This window comes from Euprymna scolopes, chromosome 28, assembly GCF_053919585.1.
Source record: "Euprymna scolopes isolate OS-2025 chromosome 28, ASM5391958v1, whole genome shotgun sequence".
In the NCBI taxonomy this organism is placed as follows: Eukaryota; Metazoa; Mollusca; class Cephalopoda; order Sepiida; family Sepiolidae; genus Euprymna; species Euprymna scolopes.
Window position 1 is genome coordinate 32,401,285 of NC_136509.1, and position 18,403 is coordinate 32,419,687.

Below are 18,403 nucleotides of genomic sequence, written 5' to 3' on the forward strand. Positions count from 1 at the left end.
GGTAAAATTCAAAATCGATATAAGAATTTGATTGTTTCTGCGCTGTGAAACAGGTGCTGTAAAAAGTGGATAGTTTGACAAATTGAAAGAAATACGTAGTAAGGTGAATAAATATATTGGGTATTGGAATATAGCTCTTCTGTAATTCATTTATATATATATATATATATATATATATATATATATATATATATATATTAATGAAAACAAAGGGATGTAGTGTTTACCTGATATACGCTATGGTAAACCTCAAACTAATACAAATAACAGTATTATATATAGAAAATGTAATCCCAACCGAATAAAAAATCTCAATACACAATAGAGAGTAGAGCTTATTATAAGAGAAAGAAAATTAAAATTTTAATTTGAACTTTACAATCAAAATTTATTGCTCGACTGAATACTCCAAAAAACAATTTACAAAGTCCTTATTCTGCGAAGTTTCAAAGAATGCTATTTGTATTATTCTTCTCATCAGAGGACATAAAGAAATCAGCAAATTATATTTGTAGCAATTCTAGAATTTGCAAGTTAAGGCATTAAGTGAAACCGCAATTTATTGTAGTTATAAATTGCCAAATAAAGAAAAAATATTGGATATGTAAAAAACTAATATAAAAACAAACTGCGCATAATATTTCAGCTTGAATGCAACTCCTCTAGAGTTGATCTAAAATGCTAAATAGTTATTTAGATAGAATGTATTCCTAAATAAGTCCAGCGTGACGATGCATAAAATCCGATTGGAAAGTTTTCAAAAATCCGATTGGAAAGTTTACAAAACAACTGAAATAATGCAAACTGTTTTTTTTTCGGGCAGTGCAGTAGTCCAAAGAGATGTTTGCCCCTATTCAAATGGAATCTAATAGTAAGAAGAGAGAAATCCAAAATGAGAACCTTCATCCTCGGCTTAAAAAAAAAAATACGTGATAGCTCGTATTACTGTGACCGGAAATTGTCTAGACAGAATGAAACAGATCTTTCTATAAAGAAATTCGATGTCATTATTAAAAGCAAAAGTGTAGGATTGATTATTATAATTGTTGCAGAATCATATTTTATTAAGGCTGTCACAATGATATGATGATGATAAAGATAACAAAATAATAATAATAAACTTTAGTAATTATAGTAACAAATTTAGTAATAAGTATTAAAAAACTAATAAAGATGTCGGTAATAATAATGTTTATAATAGCAGCAACAGAGATAGTGACACGAATGATTATGTCAATCATATAGCGATATTGATAAAAGTAAATATACACATAAATACACATATACATACATATATACACATATATACATACACGTACACACACAGTTTGTTTTTATATTAGGTTTTTACATATCCAATATTTTTCATTTTTTATTTGGTAATTTATAACTACAATAAATTGCGGTTTCACTTAATGCCTTAACTAGCAAATTCTAGCATTGCTACAAATATAATTTGCTGATTTCTTTATGTCCTCTGGTGAGAAGAATAATAAGAATAGCATTCTTTGAAACTCCGCGGAATAAGGATTTTGTAAATTGTTTTTTTTTTTTTGAGTATTCAGTCGAACAATAAATTTTGATTGTAAAGTTCAACTTACCGTTTTAATTTTCTTTCTCTTATATGTATATATATATATATATATATATATATATATATATATATATATATATATATATGCATTTTTGGATTTTACCGTTATTGGATACTTTACCTTTCCCCAGACTATCCATTCACGTGAAATCACTTTTATCTTCACCCTATTCCCTCTGCTTCACTTTTTGTTATCAAATAAGATCTATGACTTACTTGCAGTTTCATCAAATACTTCTGCAAGCAAAATCCCATCCCGCATTTTGCTAAATCCTACCCTCTGAAGAGAAGGAAAGTATTTCTTCGAAACTCCGCGGATTAAGGACTATCCACTTATCAAGTGTTTCCTTTTCAAATAAAATATGTTTTAACTCTTTTCAAAGTGTTTATTAACATGTTTTATAAAGTACTTGCTCTTACATATATATATATATATATATATATATATATATATATATATATATATATATATATATATATATATATATTATCTGACCGATTTTTGAAGTTTTAACTTACCGTTGTTAGATAATTTCCCATTGAAAGGTTTGTTGACCAATGTGAACGTCAAATAAGAGACGCCATTATTTTGTGACAGTTCCCGCATTTAATTAACAGAGATTCATTCGCAGACAATGAAAACGGTTTACAAGATTCGGATTCAGAAGAAATTCAGATAAATTTATGTAGAATTCTTGAATCAGACCTTTGTCAACAAGAAACCGATATAAATGATCGGCAAATTGGAAAATAAATTGATTCGGATTCCCATAATGAAAGTTGGGTGAAGGAGAATGCAACAATTTTAATGAAGAACACCTACTTCCGAAAGAAAACAAGAAGATCTTGGAGACAAACCACCTTATTTCATTTGCAACAAGGAATTTGATTACCAAATTATTTCTTCATTCTCTCTAATTTGAATAATGAGAAGAGTTGGCTCCCAAATAATTCCATTAAAAGAGATTTTTATGGAGAGTAGAAAGTTGGATCTAAGTTTATTTTTTTCAGTTTTATAACTGTAGGGAAATTGCTGCTTTCTGTATCAGCAATCGTTCATAGTGTGTAGAAATTGCAGATTGTCAATCCTCTCATGGCATTGATCATCATTCAACTTTTAAGCTATCCATCCCATTTACTTTTTTTGTTTTTTCATTAGAAATTGTCCATTTAAAACATAAGACTGAGAAGGGCCACAGAATGGGTTATAAATCTCATTTACATATAAATCTTATTTACATATTTAACATTGATTCAAAGATTTAAATTTATTTTATTTATTGGTTATTTATCGGGAGATGACTTGCCTATTCTCATTGTAAACTTTTTGCATCCATTCGCTAAATGTCTATATGCCCCCATCCAAGGGAATTCACTTGAATATTAAAAGGTTTTAGATGCTCTGGGGGGGGATTATATTTCGTTGGCGTCAGCTGTACATTGGCGGTGTCTGTCATCGGCTCTTTCTGAAATAATTAAAGTTTTATGGCGCTTCTCTTTGGACGCATGTGAAAAATATAGATGAGTTCATCAAAATCTTTGATAAAATGCATAAAGAGAAAACATTCTAAAGATTTTCTTAATAAAAAAGGAAATTATATTTATATTTAAACTTCTTCATAAAGAAGAATGGGATTTGGACATTTATTGCTGTGATTAAGCGAAAAAGAAAAGAAATCATGAACAAATATGCAACAAAGAAATGTTACCAAAGGCAACAATAGGCCGGAAATGAGTATCATTTTTACAGTAATTTTATGTGTAAAGTTTCCTAGCGAAATTTTAAAATAATTGTTTTTTTTTTTGATGATTTTTTTCATTTCGTCACATAATCATTTTAAAATGTAGGATCCCATTTTGGGGAAGTGATTTAGCGAATTTAGGAAGCCTCGTCCATGGAAAACTCGTCCATGAAAAACTCGTCCATAGAAAATTCGTCCACGGAAGATTCGTTCACCGAAAACTCGTCCATTTTTGCTAGGTAGGAAAATTGGCCCATTATTGAATAAGTATCGATTGAAAACACATTTTATGACCACTATTGAAGGATATATTGTTTTTAAAGAGAATACACACTTCATACTATTAAAAAAAAGTATTTTACTTGTTTACTGTAGTTAAAAAATAAATAAAATTGATTTTTCTAAGTGTTCGCTTTTTACCTAGCTTTGTAAGTTTTTAGTGGTTCAACTCATTTTAGTTAAAAAAACAAATAATGTCGAGTGTTACTTCAGAACCAAAAGAATATCGCAAATGAAAGTGTTTCATCATGGTAGTCTCGATAATCGCCAAAAATTAGAAAATTAAAGAAAAAAGCTCTGCCTCTCTCTAAATTATATTAAAAAAATTATTTAAATTTATTTTCTGTTGAAGGGAGGGGCTCATTTTAAAACTATATTTACTTCGGTATTTTTTTAATTTTCTATTTTTGATCGATTATCGAGACTCCCAATGCGTGATTCACCTATGTCGGATCGTTTTTTGTTCTAACGTAACAGTCGACACTACTAGTTATTTTAACTGAATAAACGCTTCAAAGTAAGTTAAACCGCTGAAAACTTAGCCAGCGAGGTAGAAAACAAACACTTAGCAAAATCAATTTTATTTTATTTTTTCTTAAACAAAAATAAACAAGTAAAAATATTATTTAAAAATATTATGAAGTGTGTATTCGCTTTTAAAAGCAATATATCCTTCAATAACGGTCATAAAATGTGTTTTAATCGATATTTGTTCAACAATGGCCAGTTTTCCTACCTAAAAGAGACGAGTTTTCCGTTGACGCGTTTTCCATGGACGGGTTTTCCATGGACGAGTTTCCCGTCGACGAGTTTTCCCGGCACCAATTTAACTAAAGAGATTAATATATTTGCTGCTGCCGCTGCTGCTAGTAGTAGTAGTAGTAGTAGTAGTAGTAGTAGTAGTAGTATTAGTATCTGTAATTTATTTTTCTCTTACAGCAACACAAATCAATCTAATATCAACTGTGCGAGCCTTTTCTAGTCTCGCACAAAAACACACATTCACATTTCAAGCTATATTACTTGTCATATACATACGCACACACAAACATACGCGCCCACGTCCACACACGTACATATATTCATATATACACACACGCTAACGTACACACATGTACTCACACACGCGCACACGCACGCACACGCACGCACGCACGCATGGACGACATCACTTATGCTTTCTAAGGAAATACACACATGCGCAAAAGACCACCGGAAACGAGTATAAAAGAGAGAGAGAGCAACAAGCGGCTCCTCCTTTTAGACCCAGCTTTCGAGCTGGTCGGTCTACCGACCGACCGCGTGCCTCACACCACTTTACTACTATGTGGGGCAAAAAGCTAACAGACCGTACGTACACATTCACACGCTTCTGACTGCTAACTGACGTCAACTCTCCATTCTTTGTCTTTGTCTACACGCTGGACTATCATTCTCATTCTACTATTCACTTCTTCTCTCACGCGCGAACAAACGATAGTGACCCGAACTTGAGATGAACACACATTTCCTTTTCTTTCTACAACACCAATCCCGCAGCGAACATTGGTTACACACGCGCGGACATGAACACATGTTATATCTAAAACATTCTTTCAACAGTAAATAAACGACGTTTATCTTATCCATCAATTGAGTCTTTGTTTCCTTCAATTCCATTCGTTTCATTATTTTCTTGTAGCGAGCTAGGGTATTATATCCTGGTCCGTTACACAACCAAATGCATATAAATTGTGAGAAAAAAAGATGAACATTTTTCAAAGAGGGAAGGTACAGAATAGTTAACAGAAATTCCTCTAATGTTAATGCTTAATACTTTATTATGTAGAAACGCATTCTTGACATGGGACGGGCTTTCTTAACAATTCTCTCCCTTCTTATTTTGCATACCAATCATCGGGTAATTAATTTTGGGACGCCAGCACGCCAGCTTTCAATCCGCTATTTTAGTTCGCTAAAAAGTACGCCAAAATGTACGCCATTGCGCCAAATTTTAATCCGTCATAAAAACAAATTTCTACAAGAAAAAAATATTTTTAATTTTTCAATTGGTTTTTGGTGGCGCTAAAAACGAAAATAACGTTTACAATTACTGCCAACGCATAGTTTCTAGGATATGAGAAAATGTTAGCTTTAAAAAAGTGGAACATCAATTTCTTCTAATAATTTTACGTAAAATGAGCAGTCACTTTATGACCACCTGTTTTGGGAGGAGGCAACATACAATGAACTCAATTTAACTTAAACTGAGCAACCGCACGTTGACCGCCTCCTCCGCCAACAACAAAAGAAAAATATTAAATGTTTACATTTGCGGGAGGTGGCGATCCAGACAATCGACTTCGCCAAAACAAAGTAATCTTTTTTTTAAACCCCTGTCTTATTTTTTTTTTGTTTAAATAGAATGTCGAAAACACTTTTTTGAACACAAACGAATTCTTTTTTCTTTTTCGATCAACTATTTATTTTTTTAAACTCAATCTTGGAAAAAAAAAAATTCTATAGAAATGCTAACAACAGGAATGTTAAATAATTTGCTAAAAATAAAAGACATAGTGTGTTTGTGTATGTGTTTGTGTATGTATGTGCGAACGCGCAAGCCCGCGTATATGTTTAAAAAGTTAACTTATTCGCTATTCGTTAATGATCAAGTGTAATAATAATAATAATAATAATAATAATAATAATAATAATAATAATAATAATAATAATCGTTACAGGGAATTAAGAACGTCGAAGCTGCATATCAACAAGTCCTACACCACCATCATGCATCCCCCATTGTCTCATCACCGCTCCCCCCCCCCAATAGAGAAGTGATACCAAAGAGCCGAGAAGGGTCAAGGAGGATGGAAAGACCGAGGAGAGAGCGCCAACCAGACCTCGGCTGGACAAGCGCGAAGAGAACTGGGACTTTGAGGAGGCTTAGTGTCACTCAAATTCCAGTATAAACCAATGGCTACTACCAGCAAGAAATCAATGGTATGAGGCGATTGCGATGACGCAGATTTATCTGCAAATGCTATCGAAGGAGGTGGTGAGAGTTGGACGTCTGGGGAGACTTGTTGTCACTCAGCTTCCAGAGAACGAAAAAGGTCTCCAAACCGATCGTTTGTTAACTTGTGTGAAAGCTCCATGTGAGCCAATAATAATAATAATGATGATGATGATGATGATGATGATGATGATAATAATAATAAAACTAGTAATAATCATAACTATGTTAGTAATAATAGTAAGAAATTTAGTCATAATGAAAATAATAAAAAAAAACGGAAATAAAAATGTCGATAATAATAATAATCATTATAAAGATAATAATATCAAAAAACAATTAGTAATAGAAATAAACAAATTAGTGATATTGATATGGAAGATGATGTCAATCACATACTGATAATGATAAAAAGCGGCAAAAATAAATATGATGATTGCAACTTTTTGTCAGGCGAGTGCCACTCCTTCAGACACTTAAAGTCCATGAGCCCAAAAATGACTTTTTTTTTTTTTAGTCCTACGAGTGAATTCACACGCTCAAGCAGGCATGACACTGAAGACGGTCATTGAGATCAATTATTACATACTTCCAGCATTTCAAGCCTCCACGCGTCAGAACTTTTCCATCGACACAAGACCATTTCTACAGACAAATGACTGAGGGAGTATCTATAAACAGATGATGTTACAGAGCCTTAGCTTTGTACGACAGCTAAGTCTCTCTCTCTCTCTCTCTCTCTCTCTCTCTCTCTCTCTCTCTCTCTCTCTCTCTCTCTCTCTCTGTTCAAAATGTTGAAATCCAGCAACAAGCAAGAGCAAGATAGCCAGCAACAAGTTAAACTGCAGACCAGCTTAATGTGGGTATTGTTCTCCCGCTTTATAGTTTTTTAAATCAGAGATTTGCTTCTCCTAGAAAGGTTGCCTTCACTACGGCTTACGGGAGCCCTCTCCACCCCAACACACACATACATACACACAAAACACACACGGTGCTAGTTGGCTGTTGACCCTGAAAACGGGTTCATTTGCCCTTTGGAAGGAGACTACCCACTCTCCTCACTAAACAAGTCTGGTGGAGGAACCAGTCTAGTCACCGGTGACCCGACCATGAGGCAGGTAGTACTGGGTTACATGGTACCAGTAGCATATGACATAAATATACACATATACATACATATACACACATAAAGATAGGCATACATATCTATATATATACGCATAAATACACCCATAGACACAGAAATATATATATATATATATAACGCACAAACACACACATACATAGACATATATAAAAATACATACACAGAAACACACACCTATATATATATATATATATATATATATATATATATAGAGAGAGAGAGAGAGAGAGAGAGAGAGACACACACACACACATGACAAATATGTACATATATACAAATTATAATAGATTATACTACCACTACCATCACCATCACTACTACTACTGCTACTACTACTACAATTACTACTACTACTACTACTACTACTAATAATAATAATAATAATAATAATAATAATAAAGAATACCAAGTGAAAGATTTAGTAAACATTTTAGTAAAGCGCTTAAAGAAAATTAAATATTGAAAATTAAATTATTTTAAAAAAGAATTACACATATATATTAAAGAAATAAAGAAATATAAATATACACATGTAGACAAATATGTATAATTTAGGAGTACTATTTATCTTAATTTATAACAGCTGATAGTGGTACTGATTATTTCTGTAATTCTCAAGATAAAAGCAATAAAGTAGACAAGACAAGAGGATAAAATCCGGTAAAGTGGGCTGAAAAAATTATAATAAGAACAATGCATAGTAATAATAATTGAAAAAAAAAATCTAACGTATGTAATTTCAAAATTGCAATACTTGTATGTTGCTCTATGTTTGCATTGGAAGATCAGCTCACTCTTTGTATTGATCACATTCTTGGATTGAGGAGACGTTATTATCCTAACTGCCTCAGAAAGGCAGAGGTCACAATATTTAGATCCAGGGGTGTAAGATTGCGATTTACATATAATATTCCAATGAAATTGAGAAGCGAATATTCTTACATTTAAGTTCCCTAAAAGTTCAAAGAAGTTCCATGGTTGCTATTTGTGTTTTTATTGCTAAAAGATGATGCGTGGTTAGAGATTCTCTGCCTTATTAAAGTAGAAGTGGATCCGATGTAAGTGTATGTTTTGGGTGCATTGCGGATACTGTTGTTCAGTATTAGATTGTTATCAAGGTTAGGACAGGATGTGAGTGAATTATTGGGGATATCACTACTGAACTGGTTTCCAAAATTATTATCATGGGAGTTGTTCTGTGAAGGACTATCAGTATTTATATTGTTAGTGCTGCTATTAATCAAGCTTATTAGAGGAGGAAGATGTTCAAGTTCATTGCCATTTGTTTGACCAAAGATTGGCTGTTGGGAAAAGTTCATGGTATTTGTTTGGAAGGATTTAGGTAGTATCTCAGTTACATGAATAAATCACATTTTTATGGATACAGTTATTATCGAGAGGGCATTCTTCCTTTTTTTAGCAATTATATTAGATTGAAGTTTACCATAATACATCCTTTTGATTTCATTATATATATGTGTGTGTGTATGTGTGTGTGTGTGTGTGTGTGTGTGTGTGTGTGTGTGTTCTGTAAGATCTGACGAGGCTGTTGGATCGTAAACATGGTCCAACATCAAAAACATATGTAACCAAACAGATAAAACGGTAATAAAATATATATATATATATATATATTATATATATATATATATATATATATATATATAGAGAGAGAGAGAGAGAGAGAGAGAGAGTGTGTGTGTCTTGGAAGTTTTTAACCTTTAAAACTATACAAAAAGAAAAAAATTACCATTCGTTAGAAAACTATTTAGTCAGTAAGTCAGTCAATCACCTGCAATCACTGCATCAACTAGCTCTCTCGAATTCACTATAGTACCAGTAATAATTTATTTTTAAGGGATCATCAGTTGTTTACCATGAAACACTGTTATATATATGAAACACTATATATATATATATATATATATATATATATATATATATATATATATATATATATGGTGTTATTCACCGTTACAACTTTCTGTTATTATCTATATTTAATAAATTTTCATAGAATTTTTACCATTTTTCTAGGTGAATATGGATAACGTTTAACTTGAAGATTACTTATGACAGTATGCTTCATGATTTAACAAAACAAATTGCCATTGTAGAGCTGTTCAAATCCGGAAAGTCTGCTGGAGATATTGCAAAGACCTTGAATGTAAACAAGATGTTATTGTGGAGAGCACTAAAATGTTTCAAAATCAACCGATGAGATCGAGATATTTGGTATATCCTGGAGAGACAAGTCTCAGCTTCCCACCATACCCATTTGAAGGCTCTTGGGAAGTAATTAAGTGAGGAATGGGCCAAAACTCAACAACAACAAAATCATTTGTGACTCGTGTAAAGCATTCACCAAGCGTCTGCAGCATGTTATTGCTGCACATGTGGGGGTTTATATTGACCAACATTTGAAGATTTTGAATCTAGTAATACTATTGTATATATTTACCTTTGGCTGATTTGTATTGTTTGATTTATTTAATAAATATGGGCAAAATCTTTGTAGTGATAATTATTAAACACCCTTCAGCAGGTCGCCCAGCATTGCCCGGTCGTAAAATATGCTTCAATATGATATTTTTATCAACGCAGATTTCGTACTTATTACCATGTTATATTGGACCCATTATATAGTAATAATTTAAAAAGTTAAAAAAAAAAAAATGATTCGTGCGCCACCATCGAAAATCGAAACCAAAACGTTTAGCTTACGATTTACTTTTCCCTTTCATGTTAATGCCTGAGCTATGAAAACATGTTTGGTGCAAGGCTAAAAATTAAAAAATGAACCAATAGCTATTACGTTACGCATGCATATTCGTAATACCGTCCTTTGATTTTCGCCTAGCAAATTCCATTTCTTTTTTAATTTTCACACTTTTGCATCGATTTTCCCTGGTTAAAACTGAAATATAAAATCTCGCGTGGGCTCGAATACTCTATATATATTCCATGTCTGTAAATCAAAAACTGACAGAGGAGTTTGGTAGGCTAAATGTTTTAAACAAATATATATATATACGCATACATAAATATATATAGAAAGAGGTTTGCGTTTACTATAAGCTTTTTACGCAAATATTACGCAAGTATAAATCATGTAGAATATTTGCATGAATATAATTACACGTAATAGTTAACTAAAGATGATCATCCCGTAAGGAAACCGAAAAAAAACTAATAGGGAATTAATTAAAATGAATGTTTAAAAGAATATGCAGTTAACAAGATTTTTTGCAGATGAATGCAATTCCACGATCCATATATAACGAAGTTGTATTTTCTTTTTAAATAAATAGAAAAAAGGGGTTTTTAATATGAATATCAATATACACAAAAAAAAATTTATAGAGGTATGGATGGAAGATATATGTATGTTAGTAGTGACCTTATAGTCCCCATGTTGCGTTAAGTTCTATATTAGGCTTGCTTAGTCGGTGATCGCCACTCAACATATACGTTGCTTCTTTGGAACGTCTTACGTTTCACCATTTTTATTTTTTTGTTGTTGTTGTTGTTGTTGTTGTTGTCGGGTTTTTTTTTCTGTCTATAATCTTTTCTTCTTACTTTAAGGGTAGATGGTTTTCCTTTTATCTCCATATGTGATCAGCCATATCCGAATTTTCATTATCTCCACGTATTACGGCTTTTCGATGTTCCAAGTTTACTTTTAATGGACGATATGTTTATGCTGAATATAATTTTCCACATTTACATAGAATCTCATACATTTGGTTTTTGCTATGAATATTTTTCAGCGGGGAGCTTTACTCGCAATATATTATCGGAGAGTTGAACCACTCATGAATATTGCTCGGATGTCATAAGGGTTACATGTTCTTTGCATTTTTTTTTCTGACAAGCTCTTAATGTATGGTATACAAACTGCGATGAGTTTCCGTGTTTTGTCCTTTGATGTTTGGTTTTGCTTTCTTGGAGCTGATGTCAGGCTCTCTGGATAGTTGCTTGGGTGAAGTGTTTTTCTTAAGCTGTTAATCTCCTCTTTATCCGTATTATTGTTCCTATTTACAATGCCTGCCCACGGGACAGAGTTAAACACCAGGGTCGTTTTTTTTTTTAATGTGGAGAAAAGGAACAAAAAATAAAAACTGTCTCAGTCATGAAGGATTTCTCCTCCACTAACAGAGAACAAGAAATTGAAGTGTAGCATCTGAAGAACAGATACTACACTTTGATCTTCTTTTGCTCAATGTTGAGGCATTTTAAAATATTGCTCAATGTTGTAGGCCTTTTAGAATATTTAACTGGGATGATTCCTGAAGTAAATGTGGTATTGTGGTGACTGAGATGATTCTAGTTAGGAATCGGATAGATATGTTTTTAGTAACTGTAACAAAGGGTGGCCAATAACACCCCATTTTCATCACACTCTTCAATGGCCTTGTGCCTGATTTCTTATATTTTCTTCGAATAAATATTTCAAAGTATAGTATCTCTGCTGTCCGTTGCCAGATGAAGAGATAACTTGGCTGGAGGAAAATTCAATTTTTTCATCTCTAATTTTAAGTTTATGATTTCTTTGTTTATTTTAATATGTATATTATGTCTAAATAGTTCTTTCCTCTCTTTCAGGCACGTGCAACCAAAATTAGACTTTTGACATTCTCTCAAAGAAGACGCCATATTGGAACAGATGCCAAGGAAAATGTTTACCGAATTAAGAAAGCCAACAAAAGTCTCGCAGATTTGGTGACAATCATTCTGATTGGTCCAATTTGTCTTTTTCTTTTTTTTTTTTTTTTTTTTTTTTTTGCTCTCTTCAAAGAAGCCAAAAAAAAAAAAGCAACGAAATAAAAACATCTTTTTCTTTTAGAATTCAACAACGAAATTCAAACGAAGAAGGGGAAAAAAACTGCTTTGTTTTATATTCAACTAGAAGAACTAGAAAATGAACTCTGGCAAATCTCAAACAAGAAGCCTCAACATGGTTTAACAACCGTGTTTTCGCCTCAACAAAATTTATCATCCTTTAGATTAAAAAAAAAAAAAAAAAAAAAAAAAAAAGCGTTTACCATGATCTCAAATACGGTGGCTTATCAATGTAAAAATAATTCACATAAAGGAATAGTCACTGCACAGAGAATATCAACTTGCAAAGCTGATCCCAAAAGCATATTTGATCATTTCATGCATCCATAGTTTCAAAATAGATAACGTTATGGCCCTGAAGTTGTGCTCATTGAAAATGATTTAATCTGAGAAACAGGTTATTTTTTTAAAATTTTTTCTATCTTTATTTATTTTATTTCATTTTTTGTTTGATTTATCCCTTTTCTTTCAATATTTTCTTCTTTTTTTATTAGTTACTGCTTACTTTTTAAATATTATTTGTTTCAAGAATAATATATTTAGTTCCACAATTATCTAAAGCAACTGGGAGAATAAACATACATATGCATATATGTATATATATATATATATATATATATATATACATGATTATCTACAAACTAAAGAGTTCTAAAGCAAGGGAGATAATTTACAATAATGGGGGCAACACACGATTGCATATTACAATAAGACAAGATGTTTTACATTTAAAACAAAGCGAATTAAAAACGAGTGATTTTCTATAAGGTCGAATTTGAAAACTAAAAATGGTAGATTCATTTCGTTTCCTGTCACTTCCTGACAGAAGTAACTCTGTTACATCAGCGTCTTCATTGATTTTCTAGGTATGCTCTGCCCTGTCTCGTTTGTCATATACTGATGGAAGGCAACTGTCGCGCCGTAGATGTTGCGGACATGAATGGATTTAGTTGTTACAATGAAAACTAAGAGACGGAAAAAAATATCTGGACGCGAGAATCACATTATTCAAACGACAAGATATCTCTCTTATATTAGCCGTATATAATAAAGTCTTACCAAAAGGATTAAAAAAAAAAAAAGAAAAAAACAACTTTCAATTTTTCACAAAAATTATTTGTTTTTAAATACTGAAAAAAAAAAATTAACTAAAGAAATTAAATAAAGAAACATATTCTTTTTAATTATTAGCAATACAAAAATATTATTAAATAATAATAAAAAAATGTTTTGAAATAAGATACGATTAGATTAGAGTCTATGCCGGGTAGAATTATATAAACAAAAAAAGATACAGGTCATGGATCTTTATTTTGTTTCCAGTAATAAGTTATACAATCATACGTAACTAATTATAATTATCTGTAAGCAGAAGAGTTCTAAAACAAGGGAGATAATCTCCAACAAGGTTGTTACAGTAACAGCGGCCATTTTGATTCTATATTCATTTCTGTCCTATAAGCACATACCTATCAGGTTAAAACAATATTATGATATTACGATATAACAATATTATGATGAGATTACCTAAAGACATTACAGAATGGCAGCATTAAAACGACAAGATATATTAACTGATTATATTGGATGGCGTATTTTAAAGGAGATCATTTTACTGGTTTCGTCCATTTTATTACAATATAACAAAAACGAAGAACAATTAAAAAACATTCTTTTCCTAGTATAAATTAAAAAATTAAAAAATACTTTTTATAAATAAAATAATATTATTAGATGAGTAAGAAGAATAAAAAAACATAACAATAACAACTAAAAAAAGATAATACACCATTTAAAGTGATTACAAAATAAAATTTATACTGATTAGTTAGTCTGGCGAATTTTTTTGGAATGAAGCGCAAACGTTTATGCATAGGTCAATTGCCATAAGTATATTTTTTATACAACTGCATATATATATTTATACACAGATATACTGTTTCACAGCTCCTCAGTGTGGCTAAATAAATACCTACCTCGGGCTGGTATCAAACCCACGACCATTGAGTTGACAGGCAGTGATTCTTAGTCGCAAAAAGCTTGTATCAAACATTTTAGAATCACTCAAATGTACAAGCGTTTCCGCTAAGATTTGAAATACAACCTCTTCGTTGACAACAGAGAACTTATATACGTATTTGGTAGTTATATATATATATATATATTAATAAAAAAAAATAGATATTCACACTTTATTCTGCATCTTCATTTGCAAGAATTGATTGAATATTTATAATTGGTTATTTTTACCGTTCACACCTAGTGAATATTTTTACCGTTCACACCTAGTGAATATTTTTACCGTTCACACCTAGTGAATATTTTTACCGTTCACACCTAGAGGAGAAATTTTATTTCCTAAAATATCAGATATTTTTAAGTATATTTAGTAAGAATTAAGTATAGATACGAATTTTCATTTGAAAAGATTATTTTCTCTTCATAAGTAAAACATATCTAAACATTTCTATATAAATTTAATAAAAATAAATCTTACAGATTCTTAACAGAAAATAACATTTTAAATTAAAATAAAAATTTTAGAAATTATTTAACCAAATTAAGTTACTTAGTATAGTTAAATAAGTAAATTAATGTTTGAAATTTATCAAACGAATTTTATAAATATTAAAAATAGGATTTACACACTTTGAAAACTAATCAAATATTATAATTTGGATTACTTTTTTCTTAAAATACTTTATTTTAGTTGTACAGGCAAATTAAAAACATTTAACTGAATAGATTAATGTTTAAAATTCATAGAATTAATATCATATAATATTCAAAAAACATTTCGAAAATAAAATTTAAATATTATGAGCTTAAATTGGTCTTTTGTTTCCAGCAATGACAAGTACAAACTAGAATTTTTTTAATGATTTAATTAATTACCAGTCAAAAATTAAATAATAAAAACACGTAAATTATATTTTTTTAAATATCAAATGATTTTTATGGGACAATTAAAAAACAATTTTATTTTTATAATGATTTAAATTTTAAAAAGGAAAAACTATTATTCCAACTTAAAATTTTTTTCTTTAAAAATTTGTGTACAACTATTTAAAATATTTTTGGATTTTATTTATTTTTAAAAAATAGTGTTGTAATTGATTTGCAAAAAAATATAAATAAAGATAAGTATGTTATTATTTGGTGCGTCAAATTCCAATTTGACCTGAAATGGAGAAAAAAAAATGCATTAAGGTTTTCTTAAAATCATATTTCAAATAGATGTTGATTAAATTACTTAAGTAAAATATAATTTTATTTACATTGGCTAATATCAATAAAAATATGAAGAAATGATTCATCCTGACACTTTAAAATAATCAACATAAAAAAAACATACAAAATAAAACTAATAAAATAATTCTGATTTATTATATATATATAAAAATGTATCAGTGTGTCTAAATATTTTTAGCTGACATTTTTAAGTGGAAACTTTAAGAGAAAACAACAGAACACCACAATTTCAGATAACAAATAATTTACATCATTTTATTTTTTCACCAATTTTATCTACTCGGTGTTGCCGGGGATACAGTGAAGTCATTTTAGTTTTTAATCTGTATTTATTTGCACATTTAACACTTAATAAAGACAATTCCTATTATATTCATAAATTTAAAATGAGCTATTTCTCTTGCTGATTTTTACATTGAGGTTGTTATCTAAAAAGTAGTTCATATTAGCAGTCATCCGAGCAAGACAAAGTAATTAGAAAAATAAATTGCAGCTAAGTATGTTATTATATTGTAAATAACATGGTACAACAATAACAAATACAAAATTTGCTAGCCAGAACCAAAGTTTGAGTTGTAAATTTAACTACTATTTGGGTCTGACTTTAAAAATCAGGCAGCATATAACTTAGAGGGTTACTGACAAGAACGAGAAAATAGATTAAAGTTTATTTTCATAAAAATAAAAAAAAATTGCAAAAAGGTTATTAACTAAAAATTATAAATAGTTAAGAGTTATCTTCCTTTCGTTGAAACTCTCCTTTTCCGACTTTTGTTGAATCTCCACATTTATTTTAAAATTAAAGCATATGAATGTGTGTGTGTGTGTTTTTTTTTTGCATATGAATTCAAAATAACACACTATAAGATTAGAATCCGTGCTGAACTGCTTTAACATGATATTATTTAGGAATTGGTCTTTTGTTTCCAGCAATGGCAAGTACAAACATACATAACTATTTATAATTGTTTAAAAACTAAAGAGTACTAAAAAAGGGGAGATAATCTCCAGCAGGTTTCTTAGAGTAATATCTTTATCCACATCTTTCCGATAATCTAATTTCCTGGTTGACTGATTAAACTATTGCCCAACCATCATTGAGCATTTGACGATTGCGTAAAGTTTATGTCTGTGACGCAATCCATGTCCCATTGCTGATAGTGTAGTTGCGGCTGAGACTGCATACGCCACACATTGTAGGACGTTGGCTTTTAAGGACTTGATGCCGCTAACCAATCCATTAATTTAAATGCCGAGTATTTATTTACAACCTCTGCAGGAGGTCAGACGTGGGTTTGATGAAAGTGTTTCTGCGGAACGAAGTGGATTCGAACTTGGCACACTCAGATTTTCACTCCGTGCCGTTAACCACTTGGGCACCGTTACCCTCTAAGTTTACAAAAATAAGGTAAAAGAGTAAATATAGCAATAGTATTTAATTATTAACGACTCATCAGTGTGGTTAGATTCAGCGAGAACATCAACCCTGAGATTAATAACTGTCCAATCCTCTTAGCAAACAATTCAAAGGAGGTTTATTTAAGCACTTAACTACAGTTTCACGTTATACCGATCGTAAGAATCTTATTATATAATACCCATACATAAAATATAGTGATCCCCAGATAGCTGTTTCGTCGTGCCACGACTCTTCATTGTGACTAGACACAGAAAGTGTATCCGCGCCAAGGTTTGAAATCCGAACACCATTACGCTTTCAACTGTGATCTGTGTTGTCATTGGGCATCTTCCCTCTACACTAACGAACCGGTTGTTGATAGTTAAAGAAATTATAACGATTTATCTATTTTCCTTTATTTACATTCCACGTTATTGGTAACCTAGGAGTACTCAATTCGTTCTATAAAGGAGTAATTCTTTACGTAAGATTTAAACCATTATTACTTTTGCCAGAGTGCTTCATCCATAATAAGGAAAACATACATTGAAATCTAGGAAACTATATAAATATATATAGTTCCATATTTACATATGTAGATGTATGCATATATATTTAATATAGTTATCCCAAGATATATGTTTAGTCATCTCTCTGATTCAACAGTGTGGTTAGACTTAACGAGATTGTAAAATGATTACGATTAATTAAAATGTGCATGAAATCTTTCACTAAATTCGTATCATTTTCTAAAATAAATAAATTCTCAATATAAATTTTAAACCATGATCCGTTTTGTTTTTTTCATTTTGGTCGTAGTCATTTATTCATAAATATTTTCGTTTAATTGTCCTCCGCGTAAGCAAATGATGCGTATAAAATATATACACGCGTATGATCATGGCACTAAAGCGGGTAGCGAAAACCTTTTATCCGTCAGATTTGTGTTGAAGTATTCACTTCGATTTTCGTTTGAATTCTCTTAAAAAAAAAATTTTAAATTAAAAAAAAGAAAAACGCATATTCGGATAAGTATGAGTACATATCTTTTAACACGTTAAAAATATACATTCTTTTATTTTTCTATTTCAACTAAGAGAAGCCCAAAATTACCATTTAGCATTTTTTTTTTTCATCTGTCTGAATATTATTT

General features: G+C 30.8%; 1 long non-coding RNA gene across 1 annotated transcript in view; it reads left to right on the forward strand.

Moving 5' to 3' along the window:
• The window catches only part of LOC145249557 (uncharacterized), a 425,864-nt gene extending 413,057 nt beyond the window's left edge, over positions 1 to 12,807 (forward strand). The window contains exon 6 of the long non-coding RNA XR_013863549.1: positions 12,363 to 12,807. This is a non-coding gene — a long non-coding RNA (uncharacterized LOC145249557). The remainder of the gene's footprint in view (positions 1 to 12,362) is intronic.
• Positions 12,808 to 18,403: the final 5,596 nt, after the last annotated feature.